The 22403-nt window shown below is 43.5% G+C and overlaps 1 protein-coding gene across 1 annotated transcript in view; it reads left to right on the forward strand.

Moving 5' to 3' along the window:
* The first annotated feature begins 8964 nt into the window (after positions 1 to 8964).
* Positions 8965 to 22403, forward strand: part of lingo3a (leucine rich repeat and Ig domain containing 3a) — a 40116-nt gene continuing 26677 nt past the window's right edge. Inside the window, exons 1-5 of the mRNA XM_047336986.1 lie at positions 8965 to 9338; positions 9790 to 9894; positions 18174 to 18315; positions 18987 to 19594; positions 19848 to 19887. The gene's annotated coding sequence lies outside the window, so the exon portion shown is untranslated. The remainder of the gene's footprint in view (positions 9339 to 9789; positions 9895 to 18173; positions 18316 to 18986; positions 19595 to 19847; positions 19888 to 22403) is intronic.

Below are 22403 nucleotides of genomic sequence, written 5' to 3' on the forward strand. Positions count from 1 at the left end.
GCAGGGTTCAGGCTTCGTTTGCTGCTTACCACTGCATTTATGCGTCCTGTGTTTGGCTGACTTACTGCCAATAAGAATCCAAATGAAAGAAATCTCAAAATGTTGATCACTTTTTTTAAGCAAAGGTCACAAAGCCCCTAATATTTTTTTAAGCTGCAGGTTTGCAAGATTCAATTTGTGATTACAGCATTTATGAAAGCAAATCACTTATTTTTCTCTAACAAAACGGTCTCTCGTTTTGTCGCACAATGTCTTTAAGACCAAATGAACAATTATGTAATGGAGCTGGAATCCACCCTTGTGGCCTCACTCATGCTTAACGTGCTAACAAGTTAATGACATCAAGAAATACCTTGGGAGCTGCTTCTAATGAACACAAGTCCTTGAACTGGCACAGACAAATGACTTAATTTGCTCAATATTTTTGATTCAGTTGTCTGACCCGAGTGCATGCAAGCGAGGGACTATTGTTTTCACAGAGCTGTTATCCAATTGGTGCTCTGCTGCAGGTGACTCCAGCTCTTGTGTGACTGGCATCAGGAGAAGCTGTCGAGCCTTGTGCTGAACCTGTTCCGTCCATCTGCACTCGCAGCGGTGTGAGCTGTGGTATTAAAGAAGGTGGCAGGATAGTGAAGAGCCCCGTGATGCTCTAGAAAAATGACTAAACCAGTGCTCGTTCTTGTGCAACAATCATCTCCCACGCAGTAGATGAGATGATACCACTCGCTGCTCTTCCTTGGTGGGAACGGATTGTGGTCATAGATGAGCCAATGGTCTTAATTGTATTACTCCGAGGGTTATATGTGAGAGACTGGAGGAAGTATTAAGCGCAAGTGTCAGTGTATAAAGGGGAACTCCAGTTTTGTTCAAGGTCTGTCATGAGAACTCAGCTGGGGTAAATGTGCACGGTTCCATTTTCAATGTCTCAATGGAAGTCTCTAATTTTGGCATGTGCCATAACAGAAAAGGAACCTGACATTCAACAAACCCTCAACCACAGGAGCTTTGTTAACCTGAGGGTTATTTAGTCTGGTGTCTGGTAAATCTTCCTTTCTGTATATTTGATGTAACAATGATCCAGCGATGCGTTACAATTAAAGAGACAAAATCCACTATTGAGTAAAAGGGAAGTATTTCGGTTTCCAGCTGCCCTCAATTAATTCCTGAAAACACTTGAGAACAACTTTGTGACTTCCCTTTTTCTTCGCCTCCCAGATGTTTTTCACCTACTGATGTTTGGGTGCAAAGTCGGTCGACTCCTTACAGCAGAGCAAACTGGTATGGGTTAAACACATTGTGTGTTTGTGGGAAGGGCAGCAGCAGTGAGAGCTGGATACAGAACGGGAACTGATGGTCTCCGGGGGTTCTCATGGCTGTCTGATCGTTTGAAGGGCAGATTGCTCAATGGAGGCAGCGATGGAGAGCATCGACCTCTATCTCTGGTGTTTTGAACCAGCTGGAGACCGCTTTTAAGCCAGAAGCGCTGTCTCAGAGTGCAGAGTGATTTGTTGAGGTGATCAGTTTTAGATGCAGGGTGGTTATGTTGCTGCCAGCAGCCACTTTCATATTATGTCACAGCCTTTTTTTTCTTTTTCTTTTTACCTGATTCATGTTGGCAGATTTGCTGTTGATGCAGCAGAGATTGTTATAAAACCTCTCTGACATACACACACACTCACACCCAGAGGCTCGGCACTCTGCAGAGGCACAACTAGGACTTGGTGACATCGGCTTATTGTCACCTTGAATGAATGGCAGCAGGTGCCGGCTGTCCCCAGGCACCCTGGTCCTGTGCTGCGGGCTATTATCTGCTGCATTACAATGTGCCTCTCTAATGTCAGCCAAACTCACACCCCTGCCTCTTACTTCTCCTCTGTAACCTTCCGTACCGCTCAGCACATTTATGCAGATGCAGTTTCGCTTTACCCCGAGCCTAACGACCAGCTGTCCCCGAAGATTTCAAGAGCATCTATCATCTCCAGAGAAGTAGAGCAGAAAAAGAGGCATGAAAAATTAAGCAGACAGATGCAGCGGCCTTCAGTGTGTGTGTTCCTCAGAAACTTGCAGAGTAAAGAGAAACTACAGGGAAGACAGATTTTGTGTAATCAAGGTTGATCTTAGCGCTGCTGAGGGAGTGGAGGACCAACTGTTGGTGGATGAGCAGCTGCTACCTCATTGGTACTGTCTCTCAAAATCCTGTCGAGCTTGAGGAAGATAACAGAATTTTTTACACTTCCAGATAAGTCCAGCTTGTTTTGATGCCTTGGAAGTATCACTGCTTATCTTCACACTCCTGCTGAGCTGCACCTCAGCTTCTCACCTGGATCAGAAGTCTTGATCAATCCAGCAGGATCTAAAGACTTTGCTGCTGCAAGCTCTCTGATTGTGATTGTCCTTGTCTGTCCAGAGGTGGGTAACACCCCTGACCCAGAGCTGAGAGAACCAATAAACTGTGCTGGGCCCTCAAAGTGTGCGAAGTCAGCCCCTGCTGACGGCCGTAAGCAAATCCGTTCACACATTTAGGATGCTATTCTGAGCCGCGGCCCAAAGAGCAGAGAGATACAGCATGCAGACAAACAGATGATTGCTGAGCATGTATTATTTCAGTTCGGGAAATCGACCTGTAAACTTTCATTCACAATCAGTAGTCGCAGCGCAGATGCGTCCCTCTAATTTCTTTTCTGACTTTTGGATCTGGAGCTTCTCTGACTCTTGGTGTTAACAGCAAGTCAGTCTGAATGTGAAAGAGATCGACAGGTCAAATTTTATTAGGAGGCTGGCAGGAAAATTTCAGGAAATTGTCTGGAGCAACATTGATGGACATTTGCATGCTCACTTACAGCCTTTCCAGAAAATTCCAGGAACATATGCGGACTTCAGTGCAAGGCTGAAAGCAGCTCTTGTTTTCAAGTATCGAGTTTGAGTATAAATCTTCTTGCATGAAAAAAATAAATAAATCCCAGTATCAGCACATCAAAACTGTACTGACAGTAGCTACAGCTCTTGAATAAAAACACTGACACTTTCGACCTTGTATTATCTTCTACTGCTCCAGAGGTCGTGTCTGAATACATGCTCCTAGCTACTACATTTCAATTCCTCTGCAGGTTTTGATCCCAAATAAACACTTCACCAGCTCATATTTCTTAAGTGATTACTTATAAGATTTTATTCAAATATTTCTTGTTCACAGCAAAAATGCACAAAGCAGAATGGTTGGTGAAAAGTTCCTGTCAGTGCACCGTCTTTGGCCACGTGCAGCCGACTCAACTGTAGTGATGGCTTCTTTTTCTCTTCCTCTTTGTTTTCGAGAAATGGGCACGAGGGACTTGATCCTCAAGTGGTGACGGGAAGGCATCTGCTTCCTCTAACGCTGCCAACAGTGCACCCACCTGTTCACATATAGCCTAGACAGACTCTCTTAGCTTGATTTATGAGACTGTGTATATGGACTTCACCACACACAACATCCAAAGCTGGATTTGTGTAGCTGATAACAATAGTAGCAGTTGCCATCAAATGTAACTGCTTTTAAAACGGGGATACAGTACTGCAAACAGTTTGTGATACTTTGAGGAACAAATGTTTGACTGATTAAAACTTTTTTTCAGACATGGTACAAATACCCACATACTTTTCACAGAAAAATATATATAAATCTATTTGTTAGGTGTATAAACACAATGAGTGACAATATAGGCTTGTACTGAAAGTGCACTAATAAGCATGTGCTGTAAAATGTTCTTATCTGCTTACAACTGTATCATAGTTGTGTATGCAGTAAAGCATATTTTGTTTTTATATGCTGGTTCTGCGCTGCTAAAGTAAATGGGGGACAAACTATTATCAAGTTAAAATGTGCGTAAATGTAGGACTGCGGCAATCTGGCTTGCGAGACCTTGTCTTGCCAAGAGTTTGGTTTATAGCAGTTTGATTCGTGTGTTCACTCACCACATTAACAGGCTCGGACCTGTGAGCTCAGACCGGAGGTGTGGGGAGGCAACGAGAATCTACTAAAAGAGGAGGTGTGCGACACTTGGACTGCAGTTGAAAAGTGAAAAATAACCAAACTTTCCTAACCACTTTTTCCTGATGTTAATAGAATTTGTCATGAGGTCAAGGAAAGATAGATGAAGGAGAATTCGTTAGACAACTGCATGGTCTGATTGCACGTACAGTAGACTCTACCTAATTATGTGACGTCGACGTTATGGAAGTGGGTCGCTCTAAATGTTGCTCTTGCAAGGATTTATGGCTCAGCACGATCCCCTCTCCTTTCATGAACGTGGGCCAGTGAACCTTATTCTGAATGAAATGAGACAGGAAGCACCGGAGCACCTTTCGCTTATGGTAAATTATCAGCTGGTTTTGAGTGGGATTCAGATTTTTTTTTGCCACTTGGTGGCAGTAGAAACTATTAGGCTGGGTGTTTCCAATTTGCTGGGATATAAAAGAGATTTTGATATAACTAATCCTCTTGTTCTCGAAGACATTTTTAACAAAGCTGTAGGAGCATATTTCATTGCGTGTGAAAGTTGCACCAGACTAATTAATTTTTTGGGGCTCGCAAAAAATTGGATGGTATCTTCACGACTGCCTTTTGTAGTTGGGTTGTTCTGTATTGGGAGCTTTGTGGTATTTCCACCGATTTAACTTCCACTTTGCTCATCTTACACATGGGTCGGCCTTCTGTCTAAATACTTTTGGAATCTGAAATGCAACCTGACATCGTCCATGGTTTTTGTCACATGGTCACATGATCTCTTAGCATGAGAATGCTGGTCTCAGGAGACTAACGGCCATAGACTATGAAAGGAAACCTAACCTCATTAGAAACCAGCTGTAAACACAATAACAACATATCATCAGCTTTCAGTTGATAAGGCAAACAGCTGCTTATTTACACAGGCAGCAGTTACGGAGACAACATTGTCGAGGATTCTGAGCCGTGTTTCTCATCGGCTCTTCTAACCGAGCTCTCGCTCTCTGCCAGCTCCTCAGGGAAACATCTGGCTCTTAAGCTGCTAAATGCTGCACTGTGTTTACCAGCTGGGAGAACATGCCTCAATTTCAGGTGTGAAAAAGAACATGTACCCACGTCTCTGCCTCTGATCTCTGCTACCATGTCAACAGAGACATCCTTTCTTTATGACTGATAGTGTAGTGTGGAGACTCGCCTGTTCTTGCCGAGTCATTTTCAAAAAGTCACTCTTACTTACACATTTTACTCCTCATCACACCCAAGGGTTTTCAGGCCGTCAACAACCTGAGATTCTCCCAAATCCGCCTCTTTTCTGTTTCCACTGAAAACTATGGCAGCGAAGAAACTACTAGGCGCCAACTCGCTGCTGGAGGAGGCTGGACATCCACCGCAGAGGATTTTGCTGGAGCTTCAGATCTGCTGTTTTATGAAGACAGCACTTACTTATTTTTGTGGTGAGATGTATCCTGCAGAAATTACACATTTGCTGCTGTGTGTCTCCTAGATGTCGGGGTTGTTTTGGGATGTGGTTCCCTGTGGTTTTCCTGTCGTTTTGTTTGTCATTATATTTTCCCCCTGCAGCTCCGTGTAGTCCTGCACTTTTTGAGAATGAGCAAGACACAGCTGAGTGACAGAGGAGCCAATATGCAGAGTGAATGTTAAGCTGCCTCTTAGTCCCAGGGAGACCTCACACACACACACACACACACACACACACATACACACACACACACACACACACACACACTAACTAAAGCTACGAAGCTCTGAATTTACCTCTACAAATGGTGATTTTTCTTATAATTTCTACTACTTGTGTATGTTTTATTGATTTTTTTTTGGGGGTGTATTAATATTTTCCTCAGACCTCCTCGGGCCCCTGCTGGTGTAGATGACATCTGTGATTGGTGAGTGAGCAGGAAATTAAAACAGGAGGTAGCACCTCATAGCCTCAACAGTGCCTCAAGGTCGAGACAAGGCAAAAGTCCTCAGGCTACAGAAAATAACATTTCCACGCCGCAGATTGAGCTGGTTTTGTGACATATTTCTTCAGAGACTCTACTGTCTGGAGACGCTAGCATTTCATAGGTTTTTGATTTCTCCTCACCTTGGCTGTCTAGCTACTAGTTATTGGCCACAATGACCTTTCAAAAGGTTTTTTGCCTCAGTGTTTATTATTTGAGTTTGACCATTTTGACATTAGACTAAAGCATCCAGGGTGAATAGAGACTTGTTAGGGGAGAGTGTGTGCCTTTGAAAACTGTCCCTTGGAGAGAGTGCGAGCTGTGATGGAGAGTTGCGTCAGAGTGGCTTTGTAGCATTGGTCACAGGAACAGAACCTGGCAACTGTGGATGTGCCGCTTTGCTCCAGCCTCCTTACATAACGTGAACGGCACGAACAGGGCAGCCAGAGGCCCGGGAGCAGGACTGATGAACTGTCGGGCATGGAGCGCTCCTCCGATACCTGAAGGCAACAAAGCAGAGGTCATTTGAGGTCTAAAAATAAGTAGCAGATGAGAACAATGGTGTGAGTGACTGACTGAGTCTGAGCACAATGGGAACACCTTTTTTTGTCTTTTCTCCCATCTCTGTGAAATGTATCCAGGGGATAACAGTTGTCTTTTCAGCGGCTTTGATAGTAGCTGGAATTAATCCCCCCCCCCCCCCCCCATCCTCTTCCCTGTGCACTCTGTATCTTTCCCTCTCGCTTCCTGATATTTGTAGGGATGTTTATGTGAACCGTATGTGTACCGCATTATCGCACTCAGCTTAACTCAACTGGCCAGCCATCCTAATCGGCTCCTCTGGCCCGGGCAATAACAAGCTTTAAGCAAAATGGTGCAGTGGTCAGCAAGAAAGAAAAGCAACAACAAAAAAGCAGCTAGTGACAGATTCGCCATGTGTGTCAGCACGTGTTGCATTTCTTATGCAAATGAGAAGCTCTTGGACTCCAATGTGTGTTAATGAATATTTCTCCTGCTGTACAGGACATGCTGTAGGCTACGTATATATACAGCCATGTTCATCTACATTACATAATACATATATATAAATGTCATATACATGTATGGGCTGCAGATGTACATTGTGTAAGTTAGGAGTAAAATACCAGAGGCCAGTGGAAGAATATGGTCTCTCTGCTCCCTCAAAGTGAATTTAAAAAATCCAATTTCTGAAATGTACACTTACTGATAAAATGTTCCACTTTGGCAAAAGCCTGCGCATGGAAAATGTGTCCTTTTTTGTCCATCTAATTGGTTTTTATCAAGTAGAGTATCTACTCATGGTTCATTCGCTTGTATCATCTGCAGTCATTTGGATTCCTCTTGTCTGAGCTGTTAAAACGGACGAGAAACCACATAAAGAGAAACACAACCCCAGAGCTTTCAAATCCACCCACTACCCTCCGCTCTGCCTCGATCTGCATACGGTGTGGGAGGCTATTGTGTGAACTCACTGATCTGATGCCACAGTAAATATAGGCAAGACACAAGACGCACGCGCGCAATCATATATCATTCAGTAAAGGCATCAGAACTCTGCATGAAGCGTTTTTTTTCTGTATGTGATATTTTTGCAAAATGTAGAATATGTTTTTTACTGCCTGTTCATTATTCTTTGAGTGCATCTATATTTAAATATTGTTTGTTTGCAAACAGGAAATGAAAAGGACATAAAGTCAGAAGCCTACTTTAGTTTGGGGGTCACTATTTCAATATTTATTTTTTAGATTTTTCGCCATAACCCTCAGCTAAGCTAAGGAAACACAATCGGTGCCTCCAGCTGCATGCAAGCTCTACGTTCAATATTGTATGTCCATTCACATGTCACGCTCGACGGCACTCATTCAAAGATGAGAAGCCCAAAAATGCTGAGGGAATGACCAAAGCATGTGACAAAAATATACAGCTTTTTCTCCCCAACATTCCGCAGTTTCCCTCCCCCTTTGCTAAATTACTGCTCAATATCACTATGACCAAGCTCCCATAATCCCTGCTGACACATTCCACAGGCAGCGTATTTTTCATCCAAGCTCAAGTTATTTTCGTCTCGGCTGAGAAGTTGCGGAGGATGAAATCACATCACATCTGTGGCAGATTCTCTGAAAGAGGAAATGCAGATGTACAAGGTGGAAAAGATGCAGGTTCCTCCTCATGACGATCCAAGTTTAGCTCATTTTTAATCATGATGCATTGGGAGTTTTATGAACCGAACGTATATATTTTTGGCGGCTCATCCTTCCTCCTGTCGGCATTAAGGAGTTTCAAGCATTTCAACTCTGGCTTTTTCTGTTGTAAAGGTGGAAATTAGCTGCAGTGGAGCGAAGGCTCAGTAATCCTGCCCTCTGCCTTGCAGCCACATACTCCTTATTTACTCCTGACAGCTTCAAATGGAAACTGTGATCACATCTGCCACACTCACCAGCTTTACACAGTGAAGTGAGTTGTTTTCTTCTTCTTCCTCGTGCCTGTCTCTTCCTCCTGATATCTCTCTTTCCCTCCATCGCTCTGCGGTCCTATCTTGCCAGCTGCCCTCAGGGGTTCATCAACAGCTGACCCTGACATTGTTTTGTTTCTTCTTTTCTGTGAGTTCTCCAGCCTCTCTCTCAGTCTCTGTGGATTGGACAGTCCATTTGTTAGGATTGAAGAGGGGGAAAAAAAGACAGAGTGGACTTGAGATTGGATTAGGAGAACAGAGGAGAGAAGTGGTGGATTAATCAAGGCCGGCGCGTCTCTCCGGGTGACAGCTACAGACACTTCTGTCATTACCGTCTGACGAGATGGGAGCGAAAGCTCCTGCCTGCTGAGCAAATATGGGCTGTCTCTTTGAAAAAGTTCTTGTTTATACACTGTGGGTAAAGCAATATAGATTTATTCGAGGATTGCCTCTAGGCGAATCTCATGATATTTGGCTAAAATCCATGCATTTATTCTCTCAGTTCAACTTTTCAAATTGCATTCAGTTAGTTTTACTGGTATGGTTGCACACAATTTAACTGTGCAAAGGCCGATGTTGTAAGACAGTGAGAGTGGATAATACATTCAATCTATAGACTACAACAGATTACTCTGTGTGAGGACTCACACATGCACACACACACTTGAAGGGCACCAAACATCTAAATCCAAACAAGGTAATCAGTACTTCCTTACTGTGTGATTAGTGCACTACAACGTACACAACGTTTATACGATGCAGGATTCACTTTACTGTTTCTGATTTGTCACTTTACTTTTTTTCTTAAGACCATTCAAAGTCTGGCCCTCCTCCCCGGCTTGACGAGTGAGAGAGATCAGCAGTGGTCGTGCGTGCCTCAAGAAAAATGAACAAGAGGCAGCGGCGTTACCAAGAAGAGGTGAATCAGAGGAGCATGACATTATTGTTTGATTGTTTCACAGCAGTTACTTTCTAAAGCTCAAATAAACACATGCTCACACCTCTGCACAACACTGCAGGAAAATAGCGCATTGCTGGGTTTTGTGTGAATGCAACATCCACAGCCCAAAGATTGCATCCCAGAAACGACCCAAACACAGCAAAATAAGAAGAAAATCATAAAGTTCAGACAGATGACTGCATGGCCACGTGTCTGCTTGCATGATGATTGACAGTGATTCATTTTGTATACGTCTATTCATTGGGTTTTTTTAGTACACCTTTGTGCCCTGTCTTACATGTAGCACACATAAGTCTATTTGCTTGTTTCAGACCGAAGCAGCCTATGTTGTTTAAATTGAAAATGCATTTGCAGCCATTGGCATGTTGCGCCTGATTGTCTCACATTTTTGTCAAATTTCTATCTAAAGGCAGCAGACAGTGATGGAGCTTTGGAACAGCAAAAACCTTGTCTGCAGCATAGACTGTAGATAAAGCTGGACGAAGCATCTCTTCTTCCTCACGCCGTACAAAAAGTAAGTCAAAATATCACAGATATGGGGGCCGCCACCTTGTGCTGGTGATCATTTGAAGCCAGAGATTGCGCCGTAATGATGGCAGAGTTAAAATAGCCCGCTTTGATCTGAATGCGCCCTAAATGTGCTTCAGACCATGCCCCTAATGTTACCATGTCTATTAACATACTGGGTCTTAAAGAGATAACAGGGAGCCCACCTGCACAGGGGGGGCCGTGACAGCCAGGCACTTTGTCTGAGTCCTGGCTTTGTGCCCAGACCTGCTCTGCCGTGATGTTGTGGGCAGCAGATTGAGCTCTTGGCTCGACTTCATATTGCTCATTAGCTGCCCCAGCAGCACACGGGCCAGAAAATGGAGATGAACGTGGGAACTCATGCTCAGACCCAAATGAACAACACAACGGTTCTTCTTCACATGTGCTCAGCATGTATATGTCCTTGTGAAGGTGGCCTTCAGCAAGACCTTGAATCCCAGTGATAGGAGGAAGTGTTGTTTTTGGGCACAACAGTTTTTCAATAACCTTAACAATATGTTTATTTTTATTATTGTTTTTGAGTTGATTGAAGGACTTGTTTGAAATGGCAGTCAAAGCATCTTAATCCCCTGCAGATTGAGTATTCCTGAATAAAACAGAACATGCGGACCTTATAGTATCCTTACTGTAAGTATTTAAATCAAAACCCTTCAGCTCTGAGAGGATCGCTAAACTACCACTTATCTTCTGTGTGCTACCAATTCTTTTTATCTTGGATACAATTGCCGGGTTTCTGACTGAAGAAATGATGTGTAGACCTTGGAAATTTCAAGTTAACATTAGGATTAATTTTCTTTAGAAACGGTCTTGGTGTCCTTGTATTTCTGAAACACCGCAATATGCGCCATAGCCTTCAATCCCTTTTGACTTGTATCTTTTCTTGCTGGGCTTTAGATTGGTGTAAACCTCTTTTAAGCATTCTGTTCTCATTTCCATGTGTGAGCTCCATCCTCTCATAGCTGTGCTTGGCGGATCCAAGTAATCTTTGTGAATCCTGAGTGCTCCACCTTCTCATTTCCCATCATCCAAGACTTCATGTTGCTTGCAAATATCCAGCTGTGTATTGTTGTCTACACGAGTCAGTGTAATCTGGAAACTCATTTGCTCAGCGACGCTCATAGCTGTGCAATAATCTGAGCCATTTTTAATACACATAGATGCCACAGTGGCTGTGTGTGTGTGTGTGTGTGTGTGTGTGTGTGTGTGTGTGTGTGTGTGTGTGTGTGTGTGTGTGTGTGTGTGTGTGTGTGTGTGTGTGTGTGTGTGTGTGTGTGTGTGTGTGTGTGTGTGTGTGTGTGTGTGTGTGTGTGTGTGTGTGTGTGTGTGTGTGTGTGTGTGTGTCCTGATGATGATGACACACACACCTGGAGCTGCCAGTCCATTACAGCGGTGGACAAATAGTTCTTGACATGGAAGTGACATTGTATGATTAAAGGGGCAGTAAGCGAATTTGGAGAAAGCCTGTCTCTCTTTGTTGTGGTTGTTGATGATTATGGGAGACTGACGTGCTGACCACTAGGCGTAGTGCTATTCGCCAGCACGTTTCTCAAGGTGTAGGGGAGTGATGTTTACAAACTGCACACAGTGTTGTGAGGTGCGGTCCGCCATTTATTTTGTTTTCAATTTACAGAGCAAGGACTGAGCCAAAAAAACAAATTCTGAAACGACAGCTAGTGGAAATATTTGCAGATTTTTACAAAACGTGTATTATTTAAAATTGCTCACGGCCCCTTTAAGTATTTTTTTCAAAATGCTCTTTTCTCAGGTCATTTTTTCTCTGTTGCGTCCAGTCTTATCATTCCTGCAGCTTACTATATGTTGCTCCCTCCTCCTCCGATGCAGCGGCTTGCCTCACTCACTTCATTTCTGCCAGCCTCAGCTTTATTGAGGCACAAATCCATGACTGATTTTCACTTGCACCTTTATCTGCTGCCTCAGCTTGTTCGGGGCTATAAGCTTTTATTTGATCCATATGATCTTGGCTGTTCTGTATCATCCTTGCGCTATGGCCACATTTTGTGTTGCATTGTATTTCATTTATGTCGCAATCAGTAAAGCCCTTCATTGGTTAGCTCCCTCTGTTTCTCCAACACACTCTCTTACATACACAAACCCCTCTCTACATACAAAATTAAACATTAATTTAACTTCATGATAGTGTCATAAATAATTGCTGTGATTTAATTAGCTAACCACCAAGGGAATTTACTCACATCCAGGGGGGTTGGTTTAGTCCCGAAGCCTTGACTTAATTAATGTCATATACTGTAGTATTAGTGAAACACACTCACACACACACCTGCTACCTCTTATTGCCAGGCAACAATCAATTATTTAACATTTTATTGAAGCTGCCTGCATGACTCTGCTTCAGACAGACTCACTGAAACATGAAATACTATAATTGTGTGTCTGTGTTTAACCAGAGATCTGTCACAAATGTGTCCTCGTGTGTCTCTTGGTTCCTCTCCCAGCAGTTGCTGTGGGTGTCTATATGCCCCGTGTGTCCCTGACATTGGCTGCTGGGATTATTCATGTGACGCAGTGATGTATGCAGAGAGATGTCCCACACTGGCTTTTGGGAGGCATTGACCCTCAACACCAAAGCCTAGGGAGCGTCTCTTAAGTGCAGCACTAACCTCTCGCTGTATCAGGACTGACATTGACCCAGAAACGCTGTTTGCAGTCAATTTTTGCTCATTTGTGTGTGCATTTTGGCAAAGACTGGGCATGTCAGATTTCCTCCTTGGAAGGGTTGATATAAAGGCTTGACTGTAGCTGTGATGTGATGGACAGAAAATACTGCATGGATTGTTATCTATAGCTGAATGAGTTCAGGAACTTTTCGCTCACACAATTCAAAAACAGAAGGGTCTCAAACATTTTTCTTTCTCATTGTCTTTGCTCTCAAACTATATCCACACAACTCCCTATAGTGCACAAGTCTATATGGCCTATGATCCATATAGTTTTAAAATTAGGTTTAATTAGTTTCTTTTTATAAACAATGAGAACAGTTTACTTTGTACTGTGAGATATTCAGGAGATTAGGATCAAAAATGTATTTCAGTTATGGAGCAACATGGTCTGTTGAGTTATGGTATAAACAAAAATTAGAGAGAAGGACAGACTTTGTTTGTTGACATTTAGAATCCATCTCCCTCTTCATCTTGTAAATTGTGACCACCAACTGTCGGTGTGCACCAGCGCCTTAAAGATCCACTCGTTAGAGCTCTGCTTTAAACTTCCAGAGGTTAAAAAAAGATCGTGTTCACACCTCACACCACAGAAGAAAAAGGAAGATTTTTTTTCGACCCAGTCTGTTTAATCATTTGGATATTCCCATCGGAAACAGTTAAGCTGTGTACCTTACTACTTCATTTGCAAGGCAGCCCGGCATAATGCCAGGCGTCAGAAGCTCAAGGCCTGTGGCCACTGCAGTCCTTGGCTCCCTGATGGAAAACTGAAAAAATAGAAATATTTGCACAAACATTCCTGCATTTTACTGACTTCTATTCATTCTGCTGAACCCTTACCTTACCCATAACCAGTTCACGCCTTCGAGCAGCTGCCCAGTGATGGGAGGAGAGAGAGAGAGAGAGAGAGATTAGTCCCCAGAGTTCTTCCCAAGCTGTCTCCTCTCTTCCTTCTTGCTGCTTCCCTCAATGTCCCCTTGGGTGCTGCTAAGTCCCCCCTTTTGGTCTCTCCCTTCTTTATTTACTTCTTCATCCTCCCTTCACTCCCCATTGAGCAGTCTTCAGGGGGAAGCCGGCATCCCCTCTTTGCCTCCTCCGCCTCCTGCTCTCAGCTCACAAATTTCCCCTCTCCCTTTGGGTCTTTGAGCTCCCTGTAGACCTCCACCCCTTCATATGTCCTCTCCTCTCCTCAGAGTCACCACTAATCCACTCCTATGCCTCTATATCACTTTTTTCTTTTGCTTCTTCTGAGCACTGTTGAGTCACCAACCTTTGTCCAAGCCTGCTGGTGAAGGTCTATTTGGCCTACACACACACACACACGCACACATACACAAACACGCACACACACAATAATATATCATGCAGCAGCATTAACTCTGCCTGGCTACAGCATGGAACGCTTTACTTCAAGTCATCACATTAGAGAAAGGATTAATAAGCCTGTTCACGCTCATCACCAACAGAGAGCCATGTAATGAATGAGACACTGCTGGGTGAGGACAGTGCAATTTACAATTAGCCCACAGTGAATCGCTTGTCTATAGCCGCCATATTTGAGTGCATCAAGTTTCTTGCTTGTACATAAAATCTCTTTCACACATCTAATCTGATTTTGACTTGTATAATATCTGTCCTTTCAACTTTCACAACACCATCAGACACAGACGCCTTGTGAGCCTCTCTGTGTTTGTGTGGTGTGATGAATGTAGTTGCTGCCTGAATATGTCTGCGCTGTTAGTGAAGTACATGTGCCACCTCTGTGCTCGCCTCACCCGCAGGGAGACTGAGGCAGGGAGGCGAGCTGAGCAGCGACGATTACTCATGCAGCCTTTTTCACAGCTGCAGTGAGAATCTAAGATTGTGCCGTGACTCGCTCGCTCGCTCGTACGCACGCACGCACGCACGCACGCACACACACACACAGACCTTCTGTTAGTAAGGTGGTTCACAGCTTCAGTGGGACTTGCCTGCTCGGTCCAGCTGCGGCCAAAGGCCAGATGAGCGCAGCACGAAAGTCACTGTGAGGCTGCAGGACACACTCCTGAACAAACACTGGTGTGCACGCAAAGCAGGTATGACACGCTTGAATGCCCAAGAATGCCTCATGTACCATAATATTATACAGTGATTGTTCTCAGTGAGTGAGACTACAAGAGTTGTGAAATCAATTTGAGGGGGATGATAACTAACGATTGAAATGATGTCTATATTTTTATCTGTCTGTTTTTAGCTACTCATGCTGTTTGTCTGTAGTGATGGCAGTGTCGGTCTGTTGGTCCACCACCTTGGGGATCGCAGCATTGCTGTACAACATCACTGGCATGGTTATAAACATGTTCCAAGTTCAGGAATGGATCCGTTTCTGAACATCTCGCCTCTCATAGATTTTCTGGTTAACATTCATTCATTTTTAAAGGCCACAACCAAAAAAGTTGGGAACCTCACTACAAGCACTTTCCTGTGATTTCTATTTCTCAGATTCAGTGAATCCACAGGGCCACAAATACTATGCAACATTTTTCTTCTTTTCCAAATTCTCAAACTTTCCCTCTCGCCCACGCGGCCGCTGAATTCTGGCAGAATTATTATTCGTGAAGTGCAAAGTAGGTGTGTGCCACATCGCTCTGCTGTGCTTCTCTTTGTCCTCCATTCACTTAATTCAGCACCTTTGTATTTTGTGTTTTGTTTTCATTGATCAACTTAAACTGCTTTAATATGCTCAAGGCCATTAGCTTGTTGTTTGGCTGTATGTGTGTGGGCAAGTCTCAGAAATGTACAACTTGCTAATGGATTTAGTCAATGTGAGCTGTGGTTGTACTTTTTTCGAAAGCTTAGAACAATAATGCTGTATTAAAAAGAAACAGCTCTGTGGAGCTCGTAATAGCTTTTTTTTTTTAAATTGATAGAGCATTATTGTAATTTGTGAAGTCAAGTATTAATGCTTGTGACCACTCTGCTGTGGCATTTCGATGAACGACCCATTAAGACAAACAGTTACATGGCAACTTTCTACATCTGGAAGTTGCATTATATTTTGCATTATAAAACCTACTTTTAAAGGGCTATTGTCAGTTTCTTACTTTACCGTATAGTTTACATGTATGTTTAAACCGTTGTACAGGTGGAAAACTAGTTCTCAAATACTTTCAGATGAATATGATCAAGACTGTACGTACATACATTTCAGTGAAAGTAAGTGAAGTCAAAGTGGATACAAGGTTTTTCAGTGTTGTACTACAACAAAGCTCTTGGCCACCACAAAGACGTATTGTGAAAGTGAGAACACCTCAGACACTGAAAAATGTTTGTACAGTTTATACAGCTCCTCACACCTACACTGCAAATGTCACCGTACATAAGCAGTACTTTCAAATTGTCAAATGAGTATAGGGTCCTAGAATTAATGTATCACCCTTTCTACTTGCACAGTAGGCAGGTACATTGCCATTCATGTATTATGTATGACATATTTATCATCATCCGCCCCCCTCAATACTTCTATAGAAGCCCTTAAAAAAGTGTTCAGCCAGAAAAGCTCCTGGAACCCAGCGGGAGTTGATTTCACTGCTGCCCTCAGGTATGAAGCACGGAGAGAGGCATGGTGATTATTGCTATGCAACTATATGGTATTATTATGAAGCCGCTGCAGAGCACTCAGCCAAGTGAAACAGTATCCTCCACCCCTCATCAAAGCTTTCACCACGAGCCTCCTAAGGAAATGGTCGAAGGGAAAAATGACATTCATGAAGGTCACTGTAATCCGGGCTACTGCTCTACTGCAGCTTGGACTTAACAACGCCATAACCAGGGGCAGCGTTCGGATTGTGAATACCGATTCACATTTGTATTTTCCTCCGTTTCAATTTTTCACTCTGCAGTATGGAGAGTGACACTGTGGCGTTCAGAGACCACACATACACAGAGACTGCAGCGCCGATGAAACCCTGCACAGGGAAACCTTGTCTTTTGAGGACGGCAGCGCAGACTGCAGATAGGATGAAACATGGCACGGCCTCCATTTTCACCTGGATATGACACTACTGCACTGCCTCGGGCTCAGATTTGTGCTCTGTTAAAAAACGGCAGTGAAATGTAAAAGATGTGTGACAATGCCTGAAGGAAGAGTGCAGCCCCCCCCCCCCCCCCCCCCCCCCCGGTCAGCATCTGAGCCCATGAAAGAGTAAAACTGGACTCCAAGCACTTTAGTTAGGAATGAATGGAGAAGGAAAGTGCCCAGACCTCTCAAAAGAATATCTTTTCACCTCTTGAGTTCAGACCTACTCGATCTTATCTGCAGCTTTACCCTTCTTGTTTGCTGTAATGTATCTGACGTGAAGGATAATTCACTTTTTTCCCCTTGTGTGAACATTTGTTCATCATGTTGTGACTTGTGAACATATCTTTTTCATTAATGTCAAGTAGGTCACAACATGAAATATCCTTTTAAAGAAATTAGAATAACTAGCTGGTTAAAAACATCAAATCTACAGAGACGTTCTCCAGCTCCTCCTGGGGGATACCGAGGTTTTCCCAGGCATCGGTTATCATTTAAATATCTTGTCATGTTTACATGTTTCATCCTGTGATGGCATTTCAAAGATAAAATCCTCTTTTTTGGGGGGGTTGTTACTGTAGATGACTGACCTATATACACAATGTTACATAATATTTTCTGGTGCAACTAGAGTATGGTGCGGTTTCATCATTTGTCTTTTTATTTTAGAGATATAAAACATCAAGGGTAAACAGCTTTTGGCATCAGTCCTGATGAGATTTAAAGAGCAGTAGCTTCCTTCACGCACGCACGCACGCACGCACGCACACACACACACATACCATGAAATGAAATACAATGCTTCCCTTAATGCTTTATTATAGTTTCAACCACTTGGCACACCATCTCTCTATCCAGTCTCAGTGTAACAGAGACAGATTACTGCAGCTGAGTTGGTAGAGGGGCTCGGCTATTACTTGTAGAGTTGGCGGCCTGGTCCCTGGCTCCTGTATATCCTTGAACAAGACACTAGACTCTAATGTTGCTGTGATTGTCCAAAGTCAGCTAACTTAAAGTGCTGGAAACTCAAATGCACGAGGCATGTTTCAGAAGACAGTGGGTTCAAGGTAACAGTACATTACATTACTTATATCTGTGGACTTCAAAAACAAATGTCTTATGCGTGTAAACCATCCCAGGGTCATTTCTTTCAAAAGAGACCCTAACGTGATGCAGACCCTTATTCTGTTTTATTGAAATGAACAGCTAATTCCTCATAATGCATATTATGTTGGAGTTACTGTCGTTCAACCTACAATTAAATGGTAGGTGTATCAACACTGCAGTAATTTGGAAGTAAGATGTCATAAAAGAAATAATTTTCCTAATACGTCAAAATGGAATAAATAAATAAATACAGCCACACGTATCTATGATATGCTTATTTTAACACTGGGAAATTTGACTATTTAATGAAAGGTCACAATCTACATCATGTTACCCACCCAGCACCATGCAAACCAGACTGACATGCACTGTGTCCCAATTCAGGGGCCACATCCTTCGGAGGCTGCATTTGAAGACCGATTGAATCAGGACAGCACGACGAGGATGTCCTATTCGAAGGCTCCTCGAAACCCGGCGGACAAATGTATCCTTCCATTCCCGAGCAACAAAGGATCCACCGGATTGGGTGAGCTACAGTTGACCATCTCATTTTGGTTCTAAATAGATCACGTCCTCTAAACTGATGCGATCCCTCTATTGGGACACAACTATAGTTGGTGACACTTGGCGAACATAGTGGAGCAGTCAGCCGCTAAAGATCCAAATATCTCCCTCAGGAGATGGTGGGGACCAAAACTGAGCTAAAAGAAAGTGGGTATCAGTGTCACATTCACCAAGAGTGGGTGAAAATCCATCTGTTTTATACTAATGCTATATTATTGTTTAAACAAGTGTTTGTTCCCAACAAGGGGCAGGGATTGGTGTCAATAACTGGAAATTAAGTATCAAAAATATGAAATCAAAGAAATTGTCTACCATTATGAAATGAAAAAGACTTTTCAAAGAGGACACTTTAGGATAAACCTTGATATAAAAAAAAAGAAAAACAGAAACAAAGATCAGAATTCAATCGGATAAAACAATTTTGTAATGATAAATCAGTTAATGTAATATTTAATTGTTTCTAAATGTATTTGTGTATATATATATATATATATATATATATATATATATATATATATATATTTCACAAAAAGTCCCTGCTGTCCCAGCAGGGTATTTTGAGTATCCACCACCTGACAGCTAAAGCGAGCTGGATTTTTAAGCAGGGAGCTCATCTTTCATTTTCTCCCACAGGACGTAAATGCAGCTCAGAGAGAGAGAGGGAGAGAGAGAGAACAGCGAACAGCGTAGATGAGCCCCAATGAACAGCAGCCGGGTCCTCTTTGAAACACACACACACACACACACACACACACACTACACACTACACACTACACACTACACACTCCACATCCCATACACACAAATGCCAGGACACTCAGACACACATGCATTGAGGAGAACACCATCAGTCCGCAATGCCTGCCGATGCCAGTGGCACACAGCGCCTCTCAGAGCTGTGAGCCCGGTGGCAGAGGAGCTAATACTGCTTCCATAGCACAAAGGAGGAGAGCCGGGGACTTCGTCTGTGTGGCGGCAGATAATTCAGCAGCAGTGCTGGGAGGAAAAGGAGTGAGAGAGGGGAGGGAAGGTGAGTGAATGCAATCCGGTCCAGTTGCTGTTGCTGCTGCCTTCGCTGCTGGAGGAGGAGGAGGAGGAGGAGGAGGAAGCTCAGAGTCTGGAGAGGCTGGAGGAGCAAACATATTCCTGCGAGGATCCAGGCAGAGCAGACGGCCAGCAGCGATCAGAGCACCTCCTGGTTTGCAGATGTGGAAGGAACGCTGTGCGAGTTCTTGTCCTGGGTGAGCCAACTTCACACACGCACGCACACACACACACACACACACACACACACACACACACACACACACACACACACACACACACACACACACACACACACACACACACACACACACACACACACACACACACTGATGGAGACTTTCACACCCCTATCTGTGATCCATCATCACAAAGAGTGATTATGAACTTGTTTTTTTTTTCCCCTTTCTTGCTGCCACTGTCTGTGCTCTCCTCTTCCACTGCTTCCAGTTCACTGTGGTCAGCTCTCACCTGAACCGATGACCCCACGGTGAGCACAAGGTTCACCTGTGATCAAGTCCGGGCTGATCGATTTGCATTGTAACTGAAAGCGGGTCTTATGATCTCATGCTGGCTGTGCTTTTCTATTGTCATCCTAGAGATGTGCTTTTGTATCCATTCAAGCACAGCCTGTGTGTGTGTGTGTGTGTGTGTGTGTGTGTGTGTGTGTGTGTGTGTGTGTGTGTGTGTGTGTGTGTGTGTGTGTGTGTGTGTGTGTGTGTGTGTGTGTGTGTGTGTGTGTGTGTGTGTGTGTGTGTGTGTGTGTGTGTGTGTGTGTGTGTGTGTGTGTGTGTGTGTGTGTGTGTGTGTGTGTGTGTGTGTGTGTGTGTGTGTGTGTGTGTGTGTGTGTGTGTGTGTGTGTGTGTGTGTGTGCGCGCCTTTGGTTACCAGTTCTCAATTAGGTTTTAATGATCTAAACGTGGGGTAGAGAGTGGGAGGCAGCCTCTGATCGATCCCTGCAGTCGTCTCAGTGTGAGAGGTTTGGTGCCTGCCGTCAGTGTGACACATCTGAGCCGCTGCCTGTCTTTGCTCAGCCTTCTCCTTGCTCTCATCCTGCCTTCATTGTGCCTCTGTTCAGTTCTATGTGCAGTTTTTTTTCCTAAGCCTGGATACAATCTTGATTTTATCTGTTCCTCTATAGACAGGGGGTTGTATACATTTAAAAAAAAACATCATGTCTTCTTTTCAGATTGCAATTAAAAAATAGTGCATTTGCATCTTCTTTTTCTCAAAGTGTTTTGGGGGCATGTTGTGTCTTTATCAGAGAGTTGAAGAACGAGATGGGGAATGACATTAAACAAAGGTCCATTGCGCTGGACTTTTTTGTCAACACCTGAATCTCCGAGCTTCAGGTAAAACATGTCAGTAATGGGGTTGTTGAGTGCTGTGACTTGGGCATTAGCTTGTTGACCGTCCAGTTAGACCACACAAACAATTCCAGTAAGTTGGCGTACGAACCTCATTTGAGACTGGATCTATACCACTTCTGGACATGACGCAGGTTGCCCTGCAATTGTCTGGGGTTATTCGGTCCCCATTGTGTTGAATTGTGCTTGTGCAAGATAATAAAGCACACATTGTTCCCGATGCCCAGCGCGGCCACCACGCTGGGTGAGAGAATGGGTGATCGTAACATGCTTTGACCATTAAGAGGGAAAAGGTTTAAATAATTGCCGTCCATTTACCACGTTTGTCCCGTTAAATTTATATATAGCATGGCTTTATATATTTCACGACTTACATCATGTGTCACTGCCGTCCCATGGATTCCAACCTGCCTGCAGAGCCACAGAAGCTACCAGCATTCAAGTGTCCCCAATTATGCAACAGCACTTAATGGTACTCGGGGTGCCACTTAGCCCCCTCCTCCTCTGACAGATTCATGTGTCAGTGATGACATGTGCGCTGACAGGTCTCTGTGTCCCTCACAGGGCCTTGTTGAATAGTACGCCCACACACTTCCCTCCTCATTTTGTTGCTCTCTGTCACACATAAAACTGTCAGACCCTCACAATAGTGACAATGCTTCAGTTCACTACTGACAGAGTCCGGCCCTGACTGTTTTCAACTCCGGAGCATTCACGAGTGCAGTAATGGGACGCAGCCGCTGTCAGCATTGCTGCTCTTACAGAAAGGGCAACGCGGAGCGAGGCGGCAGGAGGGAAAGGAAGAAGGGATAAAGTGGTGGAGGAGGGCTGGGGGGAAGAAGAAGGCTGCCTGTAGGTACGCCAACTTGGTCGTGACATTGGAGGATTATCAACCTGTGTTCGCTGACCATCCTCTCACTCTCCGACTGCTGCGATGGCTTTATGGATGTTCATTCGGGACCGTAACCTTTACGCACAGCTTAGAGATCATCTGGGATTTACAAATCTTTTATTTCCAAACATGATTGCTTCATTTGTCGCAACAGTTGTCGTGACAGCAAAGCATCGCTGACCCTGTTACCTCAGGTTCCCCACATTTTTTTGTCAGACGTATCACAGCCCCGTCAGACGATCTCTTCATCGACACCACGATGCTCTGAATGTAAATGATCATTTGAACAGATTTTAAAATTGAATTTCATTCAACTATTCTTCTAATTAATAACAAAGTGAGCAGTGGATGCTACAAATCTTCTCATTCAATTATCCTGCAAAGGTCAAGTCAATACTTTGATCTAATTTATTTATTTAAGACTCACTACAAATGTTTATTATCTCAATGTAATTTTTTAAAACTGTAAAACTTTTAACTATTTCAATCATTTATGCGTTACTTTTCACATCAGATAAGAAAACGATTTCAATAGTTTATCCATTATCCCTCTCACGGATACTTATCATTCATCACACTTGTGACTGTTTCAAGAATTTGTTCATTCATTTTTAGTTAATGTCAAACATTTATCAAACACAAATTAGTGAGCTGGTGCAGTAATGAAGTGCAGCACACTGCAATTTGTCACCGTGATGCCCTTTATTAACATGGCTGTAATGGAAACCCTGGTAACTACAAACCTTT

Source organism: Scophthalmus maximus, chromosome 13 (assembly GCF_022379125.1).
Source record: "Scophthalmus maximus strain ysfricsl-2021 chromosome 13, ASM2237912v1, whole genome shotgun sequence".
In the NCBI taxonomy this organism is placed as follows: Eukaryota; Metazoa; Chordata; class Actinopteri; order Pleuronectiformes; family Scophthalmidae; genus Scophthalmus; species Scophthalmus maximus.